Raw genomic sequence first — 14074 nt, forward strand, 5'->3', positions numbered from 1 at the left:
GAGTGAGTGAGTGAGTGAGTGAGTGAGTGAGTGAGCGAGTGAGAGACAAGGAGGTGCCCTCCCTGCATGTGGAAGCCATCAAGGTGCGTCTAGAAGGTGATGCCAGATGGTGGTGGTTATCCCGGGACGGCGGGCGCTTCACATGTAACCCGAGCTTGCAGGGGAACGACCTCCCCAAGACCAGGACGCCTGCACATGTGTTGCGTGAGAAGAAAAGCCTAGAAACCCCGGCCCAGCCCCCAACCACCACTTGGCTTCCTGGCAGCCCTCTCGTCTACTTCTTCCATGTTGTTTTTGTTTTTGCTTAACAGAAAACACCAGCGGATCAGAGGTGAGTCAGAGGTGCGCATGCAAAAACGTTTGCAATCATATTCGGTCACAAACATGTGGTGGGAGCCCACCATCGCTGTTTGCACAGAGACCTTTGAAAAGTGTTTTCGTTGTTTTTCTAATGATCCTATTTTCTGCACTATAAGGCGCACCGAAAATAAAACAATTTCTTCAAAAGCTCACCATGCCCCTTATAATGCAGTGCACCTTATGTATGGAAAAGGTTTTAAAATAGAGTGCTACCTCGCCTTACGAACGTTTTAGCTCACAAACTCTCACCTTATGAACATTAAATTCGCGAGAATATAATCCTGGCATACAAACCAGTTTTCGGCAAACAAACCAAACCACACGGCGTCACGGTGGCTGGTGGACTAGTTTTCCACATCCACTTTGAGTGCAGACATGGCTTGCTATTGAGTAGAGTACTTTTGCTATTATGGGAGCGAAAAAGACCCCACCACAGGCTAGTGTTAAGACACGAAAGAAAATGACGGTCGAGCAGAAGAAGGACATCATCAAAAAACACCAACGAGGTGTGCATTTGTGTGACTTAGCATCCCAGTACCAGTATGCTAACTCGACCATTGGTACGTGTGGCTAAGGGTATTTCTGTATAGTCTAAGCAACGGTCTCCTGCAATAAAAGAGGTTGAAAAACTTCTGTTGATTTGGATTAACGAAAAGCAGCTAGCAGGGGACAGTGTGAGTGAGGGTATTATCGTCCAGAAAGCACGGCAACTTCACTGAGGCCACTACATCGACCATCACAAATGTAAATAAAACGACTTGATTATACAGTACAGTTTATTTCTTGAATTACAATCCAATAGCACATGTATAATACATAAAATAAGGTATATTTTGTGTAGTTTTAAGGTAGTAATTTCTAAGTACAGTAAAGTCTCGTTATATCGATATTCAAGGGAGTCCGAAAAAATATCGATATAACCGGGACTATCGATATATCCGACCCTGTTTGCATGTAATTTTCTCCGTGCGTGCATAGAAATAGTATCGATGTAACCGGGACTATCGATATATCCGATATCGATATAACGAGACTTTACTGTAATTTCTAATTCTAATCCAAGTAAGTAATTTCTAATTTGTAATTTCTAAGCGCCTTTCAAAACTCTCAAGGTCACTTTAGTCGAAAATTGTGTTTTATGGGGACCTGAGAACGGATTATTCTCGTTTTAATGGTTACTTGTGGGAAATGAATGTTTAGAAAATGAACTTTTTCCCTTACAATTTCTGGGAAAAATTAAATTCGTAAACTGCGGTATCATTGTAGTTCCTCCATAAATACATTCTTCTTTTTCAAGTAGTGTAAACTGTTAATGAGTAAGGCCATTTAAACACAAGAATTGGGACATTCCTTTTCGTCAATTAATCAAGGGAAACCTTGATTATTGTTGGTCTCTTACTTTTGTGAATAGCTATACCCCGATTGACTTCGAGATGGCAGAAAAATCACAGGTAAAATGGATTCGTCACGTGGACGTGGCATGATTCCAAATTGGAGTGATAATAATAATAATAATACATTTCATTTCTAAGCACCTTTCAAAACTCGCAAGGTCACTTTACACTTTACTTAACCCGGTCGTAGCTCAAATAGACAAAAACCTAGCTAGCTAATAGATAGCTAATAATAATTATACATTTCATTTATAAGCGCCTTTCAAAACTCTCAAGGTCACTTTACAATCACAGGATACAGTCGCTAATAGATAGCTACCTAGATAGCTAGATAGCTAAATGATAGATAGCCAGCACGCCAGCTAGACATCTAATACATATATAATAATAATAATACATTTAATTTCGAAGTGCCTTTCAAAACTCTCAAGGTCACTTTACAGTCACAGGATCAAATTTTCTGTGGGTGTGCAGCGGCAACCACACTCGCCAGCGTTCACTCAACCCGGAAGTAACTCAATAGACCAAAAGTTAGCTAGCTAACTAATAGATAGCTAATAATAATAATACATTTCATTTATAGCTGCCTTTCAAAACTCTCACGATCACTTTACAGTCACAGGATAGTCGCTAATAGCTAGCTAGATAGCTAAATGATAACTAGCTAGCGAGCCAGCTCGACAGTTAATAAATAGCTAATAATAATAAGAATCTTCTTCTTTTCCTTTTCGGCTTTTCCCATCAAGGGATCGCCACAGCAAATCAGTGTCCTCCATCTTTAGAGGTTTGATCCGCATGTTTGTTTTGGCCAAGCTTTTACGTCGGATGCCCTTCATGACACAACCCTCTGTATTTATCCGGGCTTGGGACAGGCACAAGACGACTTATGTCCCTTTGCGGCTCATCCGGGTTACGACCGGCATGAGTTACGACCACCCGTACTTACGACCATGAACGCCAGACCACTTTTTTTAATGATTATTTGTTAATTCTACGACTGGCACCGCAACGCGCAAGCAGCTGGCAATGCGTACTACAATTTTGGCCAGCCAGCATGTCACACACTCGCACAGCAATCTACTGCGTGAGACTACACTCAATACAGTAGTTATACAGTGCAGATACCGTCTCCTGTAGTACTGTACACCGCCTTAGTCCCAGCGTGTGTGTCGGGCGACCTCTTCTGGCTGTTAGCAGGGAGAGCCATTTTTCAACAGCTGTATTCTTTAAACTACTATATAAAATCTAAATATAACATATAAACCGATCATATGAAATATAAAATGATAAAAACATCACTGAAAGGTATAAAATCTATAAATGAAGTGTAAACAGTTTGGTATATAATAGTATTCAATAGAAAACGTTGAATAGAAAACAACAGATTGACATCGTATACTATCCTGTCATGTCAACGTCATGTTGGCCATTTTCAATGGATTTTGACTTACAACCGTTTCACTTCCGACCGTTTTGTCGGAACGGAACCCAGTCACACACTTGCACAGCAATCTACTGTGTGCCTACAGTCATTACAGTAGTTATACAGTACAGATACCGTCTCGGCAACATCTGCTGTGGTGCTGGCTATCTGGCTATATAGCTAGTGATCTAGCTGGCTATCTAGCTAGCTATCTATTAGCTATCTGGCTGGCTATCTAGCTAGCTATATACAGTATTTGCTATCTATAAACTAGGGAGGGGTCCTCTGCCACCCCCCCAACCTGAGAGTAGGGACCTATCATAGCTGTGTCCGGCGCCACCATGTCTGGACATTAGGGATATATGAATGGGGCCGATACGACCAGTCAGACTTTAGTTCGCTGACGAAGCCTCTTGGATAGGAGGCGAAACGTCCGAAACCTTCACTTTTGTACAGATGACGGCTGAAGAAACCTTCTCATCGATGGACCACTCCTGTACGACTGAGAGCTTACACAGACGTATCTATAAACTAGCTATCTATTAGTTATCTATTAGCTAGCTAGCTATATATTAGTTATCTATTAGCTAGCTAGCTAACTTTCTATCGACTGTACACCACTTTTTTCCTTGCCTTATATAACTCCAAACCCATATCATTTAGGAATTAACTCTTTTTTTATGAAGAAAAAAGACCATAGTCCTAAAAGTCAATATTCTGTGGGTCCTGGAATTGGAGTGACAATGACAAAAACCCTGGCACCGGAGTGGACACATTTTTTGCACGTCTGGCAGTGAATCAGTTTAATTAAAAAAATTGGCATAGAAACAAAATTATTATTATCAACATCATACATCATTTTGTGTGTTTGTGCGTGTGTGTGTGTGTTTAAGTTTGTATGGCACTTTTTGTGAGGACCGCTTTGATTTTATACCATACATGGTTAGGACATTTTTACAAGTGAGGACTTTTTGATCCGAAGTTTTTTGTTCTAAAGGCTTCTCACTCCTTATCTGGAGTTACCCGGACCTCACAAAGATGTTCAAACAGGAATTTATGCGCGCACGCGTGTTTGTGTGTGTGTGCAATGTGTGTGTTTGTGTGTGAGTTTGTATGGGCGTTAATGTGAGGACCTCTATGATTTTATACCATAAGTAGTGAGGACATTTTTACAAGTATGGACTTTTTGATCAGTCCTCACAAGTTTTTTTTGCTCTAAAGCAGGGGTGTCAAACTCATTTGACATGGTGGGCCACATATGACCTTGGTCGATGTCAAGTGGGCTGGACCATTAAAATGATACCATACATGCTATAAATAATCAAAATATATCTTTCATGAGTTTTGGTACAATGGTATTCCTCGTCAGGTCAATATTGGCAAAAGCGTGTCGCTTGTCGGTACATACAAGTTCAGCTGCCTTCAACATGCATCGTCTGACAAAGTCACCGTCGGAATACGAGTTTTATGCTAATGCTATTTGGCTAGTAATTAGCTAACTGGCTTTTACTGCTGCTTCACTGACTTCCTGGCTCTGGGTGAGAGTTGACTCAGACCAGCCAGCAATTCGTCGAACTTGATGAATTGCTGCAGTCATATTTTTCGCTGTGATAAGTCTGACATTTTGGCCAATGAGGGTGTTGAAATCGCGGTTGGAAAAAAACACTGCGATTGAAAAAAAAAAAAAACACTGCGATTGAAAAAAAACAGCTGTTTTCTTCTACATTGATTGAAACAGCACAACTCTGCTCCTAGTGGACAATCCTTGAATTGCGCCGCATTAAAATATGAATTCCGTGTCGTTTGTGCATTTTTTCGCAGTTTTAAATTATCCTGCGGGCCTAATCAAACCTCCTTGGGGGCCGGTTCAGGCCCGCGGGCCGTATGTTTGACACCACGGTTCTCAAGGCTTCTCACTCCTTATCTGGAGTTACTCGGACCTCACAAAGGTGTTCAAACAGGAATGTGTGTGTGAGAGGGTTTGTATGGCTATTTCTGTGAGGACCACTGTGATTTTATTTCATACGTAGTGAGGACATTTTTGACAAGTGATGACTCTGGTTGGTCATCACAAGTTTTTCATTGTAAATGCTTCTCACTCCTTATCTGGAGTTACCCAGACCTCACAAAGACGTTCAAACAGAAATGTGTGTGTGTGTGTGTGTGTGTGTGTGTGTGTGTGTGCGTGTGTGTGAGTGTGTGTGCGTGTGTGTGTGTGTGTGTGTGTGCGTGTGTGCGTGTGTGTGTGTGTGCGTGTGTGTGTGTGTGTGTGTGTTTGTGTGTGTGTGCGTGTGTGTGTGTGTGTGTGTGTGTGTGTGTGTGTGTGTGTGTGTGTGTGTGTGTGTGTGTGTGTGTGTGTGTGTGTGCAACAAAACCTCCATATGCTTTGCGAGGCACTCCTACCAAGCAAGACTGAGATTCTGATAGATTTCTTTCACTTTACTCACACGGACGGGTCGGATGTGATTAGGTAGAGTGTCGGTGATGTCGCCCACCCCAGAAACCACACCCCCCTTGCCTAACTTCCCGCATGAAATAACGAATCAATTATGACTGCCTTTCTCTTGGACCTGCAATAAAAAAGTGGAAGAACGCTGTGAGGAGAATCTGGTTTGCAGCAGAGGAGGGAGGTCATGTGTAGCGCACGTAGCCTCAGGCTTATTGGGGTGGTGGTGGTGGTGGGGGGGGAGGTTGAGTGTTGGAGGGGTGGTGTTCATGGTGGAAATGGGGGGAGGGGAGACAAGGTTCGCCGGCTAACTCCAGGCTGACGCAGTGAGGTCAAGAGGCAAGGTAACAAGAATATGCTTCCATGACCTATCAAGAAAATACAGTGATACCTCATCTTACGAACTTAATTGGTTCCCAGAAAGTGTCTGTAAGGCAAAAAGTGTGTCTTCCAAATATTAAATTCCCATAAAAAAAACATTAAAATGAGAATAATCAGTTTCCAGGTCCCCATAAAACACAATTTTCAACGAAATAAACCTTAAAGGACAACCGACGTCTCCGTCCGTCTATAAGTTGTGTCCATAATTTGTAGAATCGCTTCAAATGACTTCGACTGAGTGTATTTTACAAAGATTCCACCGCATATAGATATATTTTACGTTTTAAGACTCACACTAAACATTCCGGAAGTCTTGTTTTTGAGTTGGTGACGAGTCCTCACCCTACGTCACTGAAGGAACGCCCCTCACCGAGAAAGTGACACACAGTGCATTTTGTGTACTTTGTTTGGTCTGAAAACTTCGTGTTGATCCGTGTTGATGGCAAAATTAGAAGGAAAACACATAAATAACGTGATGGTGAATCGTTGTATGTTACACCAAGACAACTCTTTGATATTCGTTGACAAAAAATCCAGGGTGAAGAATAAAACTATTTCCAACAGAGCTCTGCCGCCATCTTCTGCATTTTATGTGACACTACACCTCAGTCTTGATCACTCAAAATGACCCTGAAGACCTTCTTTAATCGATTGCAAACATTTATACTTTCCTCTTCAGAACTATTTGAATCATATTCATAACTGGATGTCTAACAAGAAAGCATATTCTCCGAATCTGAAGCCATTGTTTTGATTCTCTTGGCGTCTTGGCGTGACGTCACGAACTGGGGGCGGGACATTCTGAAAATGCCCAATTCACAGCTCAATTTTTTTCAGATTATGGACACTTTAAGTCATTTTTATTGGTGTTTTGCATTTGAATACAAATATCATACTGCGTGTTTTGGGTATTTTAGATGCTACAAAACGTTTTTCTGATGTCAGTTAAAAAACAAAAAAGTGACGTCAGTTGTCCTTTAAAACTACACAAAAATATACCTTATTTTCTGTATAATACATGTGCTATTGTATTGTAATGAAATAAATAAACTGTACTGTATAATAAAGTCGTTTTATTGACCTCTGTGATGGTCGTTGATGTAGTTACCTCTTGATGATATTCGAGTGTATTTGGTGTGCTTTCTCGGCGATAATACCCTCATTCATACCTGCTAGCTGCTTTTCGGTAAGTTTTCAACCTCTTCTATTGCCTGAGACCGTTGCTTAGACAACACAGAGACACTCCTAGCCACTCGTAGCAATGGTCGACTTAGCATACTGGTAATGGGATGCTAAGTCACACAAATGCACACCTCGTTGGTGTTTTTCGATGATCTCCTTCTGCTCGACCGTCATTTTCTATTGTGTCCTCTTTGGCTTAACACTGGCCTGTGGTGGGGAACACAAATTCATATCCGACACTCAAGCATGAAAAAAAACAAAACCCGAACAAATTCAGGAATGACGCTTTACCTCATTATTTTCAATTCACGAATAAATGTAGTCCAACGCCATAAAATATCACCAAATATTGTACACGATACACTATTACGATTAGATATATAGCTAGTTGTCTAGCTGTCTAGTTGCCGATCTATTGGCTGTCTATTTGCTATCGATTTGCTCTCTATTAGCTGTCTATTTGCTATCTATTATCTACCTGCCTGGCGAGCTAGCTATCTGGCTTTTAGTTATATAGCTCGCTGTCCCGCTGTCTATCTATTGGCTTGCTAGCTTTCTATGTATTTGAGTTACTTCTGGGTTGAGTGAAAGCTGGCGCGCTTGGCTGCCGCTGCTCACCCGCAGAAAAACTTCTCCTGCGACTGTAAAGTGACCTTGAGAGTTTTGAAAGGCGCTTATAAATCAAATTTATTATTCGTCTGCGTAAGCTCTCAGTCGTACAGGAGTGGTCCATCGATGCGAAGGTTTCGTCACTTTAGTTTTCTGACGAAGTTTCTTGGATAAGAAACGAAACGTCCGACACCTTCAAAGAAGTAAAGATGACGGCTGAAGAAACCTTTTCATCGACAAATGTATTATTATTATTATTATTATTATTATTATTATTATTATTATTATTATTATTATTATTATTATTATTATTATTATCATTATTATTATTATCATTATTATTATTGCTAAAATGCAGTGTTGTTACAGAATGTTGTCTGTATTGTTGGTGTATTTTTCCTTTTCTCCCATGATCCTCGGCGTCAGTGTGGGTGGAAACTGCGGCGGGCAATAGCCAGTCAAATCCAGGTCAGTGATGGGGGGGGAAGTTGTATGTGTGTGTGTGTGTGTGTGTGTGTGTGTGTGTGTGTGTGTGTGTGTGTGTGTGTGTGTGTGTTAGGCGGAGTTGTTGTCTACGTAACAATAGGCAAGAACAACGATGGGACAAAATGGCGCCTTCCCATCCAGTCAACAGGATGTGACCAAGTTAATCCTTTGGAGAATGGCGCAGTCGCTTCTGAGGACGGATTACGCACACACACCAGCGCATCTGTCCTCCTGTCTGTCCTTCTCCGGTCAATCAATCTGCCTGTCCATCATAAAGCGCTTGTTTAAAAAAAAAGTGTCTCTCACCCTAAAAACCATTAAAGACACAGTAATAATAATAATAAATTTCATTATTAGCGCCTTTCAAAACTCTCAAGGTCACTTTACAGTCACAGGATATATTTTCTGCGGGTGAGCAGCGGCTGCCACCATAGAAATAGATAGGTAGTAGAAGTGGCGTAGAGACGAGGTTGATTGCAAACCCGGAAGTGACGTCACGAGTTGTAGCGTCCATAGTAACGTGGCTTGGTTTGGCATAGAAATAGGATAGTTTTGAGCGTATTTAGGTCTATTTAACGTATGGATGCTGTAAAAAGGAACAACAGTTGGGGGCCGCAATGTTTCGCTTACGGATGCTTCAACTACAAGCTGAAAAACAAAGGAATTTCGTTCTTCAAGTGAGTGACAATGAAATTTCTATAAAAAGAAAAAAAAATAATTCGTTTTGCGATGTTTTAGCGACTAATTTTCGTCCTGTTTTCGATCTTCGACCGTGTATAAGTACGTTCTAGCTGTTCTTCATTAAAGAATTATATGTGCCATGTTCTTCAAGATTGTCACTCGTGTTGTTGCTGCAGTTGGCCATCTAGCCCTTTTCGATTTGGAACACGAGATCATAACCCGAGATGGTATTGAGAACCATACCATAGACCTCATCAGAACCATCACTAATATCTTCCTATCTGTCCGTTTACACCATATCACTCGCCTACAGAATGATGACTTGATGAAGAGTTTTCTTCGATGAAAACTGAATCGCAGTGTAATTTTTGCAGGTCAATGAGGTTAGAAGTTTCAAAAAATTTCATCATATGGTTGACTAATTAATCAGCTTTCATTGTTTTACTGGCTGTGACAATTGCACACTCAATGTTGCTGTAAAAGTAGTGGAATATCTTCTTCAAATTTCTGTGGTTGTATATTAACTGAAAAATTAGTTTAACAACGCCCCCAAAAAAGGAAATTTTAAATGATGAGAGTGATGAGGACAATTTAAATTTGGCATTATTATTGAAAAATAATTATTAATATAAAAGTGTTGGACTATACCCAGTGTTACCCAATACTCTACAATTTCTGATTTAGTCCAATTCCGATCACCAATTAAGTATGATCATTCTTTATGAATGTTATTTTTGTCACGTTTGAAGATTGGTTACAATCACACTCAAAAGATAATTATACTATGTATTTGAATTTTCAATCTTAAAGAGCTGTCATTTCTATTATTCATAACATTTTTAGACTCTGAATAAATATACATCAATAGTGGTGTATTTAATTGCAATTGTATGTTTTGGATTATAAAAAAATTATAATCCAAAGCATATCTGATCTTGAAAGTTGAGGACTTGTCCGACTTCACATCGCGCCGAAAGACGACGTGAGAGTGAAGTAGTTGTCTTCTAAAACATATTTAGCCACAAAGTATTAGAATTTCATCGAATACCGGAAGAAAATCGACGAAAAACGAGCAAAAATTATTCATATGGTACGGAACTGTGTCAGAGGCTACAACTCGTGACGTCATCAGTGACGTCACGACCCGGTGACCGCGGGGCGCAATGCTATTGGCTCCTTTGGGCACTTCTAAACCTATCTATTTCTATGGCTGCCACACACGTCAGTGTTCACTCAACCCGAAAGTAACTCAAACATAAAGAAAGCTAGCGAGCTAATAGATACTGTAATAATAATTTATTTCATTTATAAGGGCCTTTCTAAACTCTCAGGGACACTTTAGGCGCTTATAAATGAAATGTATTATTATTGTTATTTAAAGTCACAAGATATTTTTTGTGCGGGTGAGCAGCGGCAGCCACACGTGCCAGAATTCACTCAACCCGGAAGTACAATGAAGTAAAAAAAAAAAACTAAATAACAAATAATATGAAAACACAACAACACAAAGTGGGCGGTGCTAACAGATTGCTAATACAAATTGAGAGCTAATAGACCTGTTGTTAACGCACTATATAAATATAATATAATACAGTGAGACCTCAACTTACGGACTTAATTGGTTCCCAGACAGAGTGTGTAAGGCGAAAAGAAATTCCCATAGGAAACCATTAAAATGGGAATAATCCGTTCCCGGGTTTCCATAAAATATACTTTTCAACTAAATAAGCCTTAAGACTACACACAACATACCTTATTCTATGTATAATAAATGTGCTATTGTATTGTAATGAAAGAAATACACTGCATTGTATCATAAAGTCACTTTATTTACATTTGTGATGGTCATTGATGGCTTGATGGAATGGCGTTGGAGGTCGAAGGTCAAAGGGAATTACTGTTTGCAAAGAGAGGCGCATTACATGAGGACTGTAATAAAAGAAATAAACTGTGCTGGAAAATAAAGTTTTATTTACCTTTTTGATGGTCGTAGATGGCTTATGGAAGAAGAGTCACCTTCCATAAGGACTGTTGCTAACTTAACGTCTGGTGTGGCTTCTCTTCTTTGCTTCGTTGGAGACTCCTCATCATTTTTGCTGATTAAAAACATCTTAATTGACACCTGTTGCTTTCTGGCTTGTAAGGTCTTACGAAGCTGAGGCATCACATTATCGTTCATCATGTTGATGATTGTCATAGCCACAGTCTTTTCTGGATGGAACTGTTTGGTAAAAGCCTGCACATCATTCCACTTTGCCAACATTGCCTTCTCCTCCTCGCCCTCAGATGTTCTCGAACCATCCGTTGCTGCCTTTAAAATCCTCAATAAGCGCCGAACTTCCAGGTTGGCGCATGGCGATATCGGCGTGAATTAGCCATGCTTTCTCACATAAAATAGCTTTACTCAAGCTGTCGCCGGATAGCTGCTTTTCGTTAATCCAAATTAACAGACGTTTTTCAACTTCTTCGATTGCCCGAGACCGTCGCTTTGAGAGCACGGAAACACCTTTTGCAACAGACGCACCTTTGATGGCTTCTTTGTTCCGGAGAATGGCAGCAATGGTTGACTTAGCATAGCTGTGCTCGGCCACTAAATCACACACACGCACACCTTGTTCGTGTTTTTCAATTATCTCCTTCTTCTCAGCGACAGTGATTTTATTTTGTGTCTTCTTGGGCTGAACACGAGCCTGTGGTGGTTTTTTTTCGGTCCCATAATCGTAAAATTATCAGCAAAAAGCTCCAAGGAAGCGATCGACGTGTGCATTCAATGAGAGGGGGTGTGGAAAGGTGGCCCGGCTGGAGCGCTTTTCGGTCGTGTGCTTCCGCCGTAGATCACTCCGCCAGATCCGAAGGTCGTGTGATTTGGTTTTCTTCCGCCGAAGATTACTCCACCAGCCGTGGTGGGTCTGTATCATGAAAATAGTGTGTATTTCAATGTTTAATTTTCATAAATTTGACATTCGTAAGATGAAAAGTTCGTAAGATAAGGTGTTCGTAAGCTGAGGTCTCACTGTTCTAGGATTTACCATTGAAATTTCCAGTATCTAATCGAGCATCGTAATTGTGTGTTTTTGTCACCTTCCATAAGGACTGATTAGTGCTGTTCGGTCGTGTGCTTCCGCCGAAGATCACTCCGCCAGCCATGGTGGGTGTGTATTATGAAAATAGTGCTTATTATAAGGTTTAATTGTCATAAATTTGACGTTTGTAAGACAAAAAGTTTGTAAGTTAAGGTGTTTGTAAGTTGAGGCCTCACTGTATTGCATTGTATTTTGGATAGCCGCCCTCGTTTCAAGCTCATATAACTTGAGACCCATCTAATTTAGGAATTAACTCTTTTTTTTTCTGATGAAAGAAGAGAGTCTATGGTTTCTTACACTGCATTTAATGTTTATGTCATCCTAAAACTCTATTTTCTGTGGGTCCTGCAATTTGAGTGACAATGACAAAAACCCTGGCACTGGACTGGACACATTTTTTCACATCGTCTGGCAGTCAATGAGTTAATATAAGAATGTTTAGATCAATGCATTTCTTGTTTTAGCAAGGTTATGACTTTGTTCTGGTTTCGATGAAAACAATATCGATGACAATTATTGGGTAATATTACAACCTCTATTTTTAGATTTTTCAATCAAGAGTATTCTCAGAAAATATATTTTACAAACATTCTTGTCAAAATTTCTCGAAGTAAACATCGAACATGATTCTCATAAATTCAAGTCATTTTGTAATACAATACAATTTAATAGAATACATACAGACGCTCCCCAACCTAGGAACGGTCGTTCGTAAAGTAAATTCGTTCGTAAGTTGCTTCAGTGCTATATTTTGGCTGCCGCTCCTCACCTGCACAAAAAATCCTGTGACTGTAGTGTCCTTGAGAGTTTTGAAAGGTGCTTAGAAATTAAATGTATTTTTATTTAGGTTTTTTTGTTTACTTTATTGTACTTCCGGGTTGAGTGAACGCTAGCGTGTATGGCTGCCGTTGCTCACCCGCAGAAAAATATCCTGTGACTGTAAAGTGACCTTGAGAGTTTTGAAAGGCGCTTATGAATGAAATGTATTATTATTATAATAATGTATTATTATTATTATAATAATACATTTCATTTCTAATTTCCTTTCAAAACTTCCCACTTTCTGTGGGTGAGCCAGCGTTCACAACGAAGTAACTCAAATAGATAGTAAGCTAGCGAGCTAGCTAGCTAATAGATGCAATAATAATAATAATAATACATTTCATTTATAAGCTCCTTTCAAAACTCTCAAGGTCACTTTACAGTCACAGAATATTTTATGTTAAAAGCGTATATACATATTTTTAAGGTTTATATAAGTTTATATAAGTATGTTTAAAGCTTGTATAAGTAACCTGTATATTGTTTTTACTAAAAAATAAACATATAATAAAGTATATGCTCTATCACGATATGTACAAGTACAACTGGAGAGAGAATACTACATATGTTAATACAAAAATGTCCGTCGTTAGTAACTCAAAAATATACCGTCGTTAGTAACTCAAATGGTCGTAAGTAGGGGAGCATCTGTATTGATTTATATAGCGCTTTAACAACAGCTGAAGCTGTAACAAAGCGCTGATCACGGACAATTATCCTATCGAGGAAAAATAAAGCAGTCACAAAGATAGATTTTTAAATGAAAAAGATGACTTTATGAAAGTAAAAGTAGCAAGCTACGCCCATCCATCCTTGTTCTATCCTCACAAGGCTCACGCATGTGCCAGAGCCTATCATCAGCTCTACTGATGGGGCAGACGGGGACACCCTTAAAGGACAACCGACACCATTTTTTTGTTTCCTAACTGACATCAGAAAAACGTTTTATAGCATGTAAAATACCCAAATGTAGCGCCCAGAAAATGCACAAGATGGCGCACAAGTTGCGTTTCGTCCAGTATATGAAGCCGCTTATCAGAGCCGTAAAGCCGCCCGTGATTGATTAAAATCCGTGGTAGAAGACAGAGGGGTGGGTTTTACGCACACACACAAAGGAGACTGCCACAATTTGAACAAGCACACGAACATCAGATGTTGAGACGAGAGAGAAAGCTCAGACAGCGCTACAGAGTAAAAAATTACACGG

This window comes from Hippocampus bargibanti, linkage group LG02, assembly GCF_051943395.1.
Source record: "Hippocampus bargibanti isolate YZ-2025 linkage group LG02, ASM5194339v1, whole genome shotgun sequence".
Taxonomy (NCBI): domain Eukaryota; kingdom Metazoa; phylum Chordata; class Actinopteri; order Syngnathiformes; family Syngnathidae; genus Hippocampus; species Hippocampus bargibanti.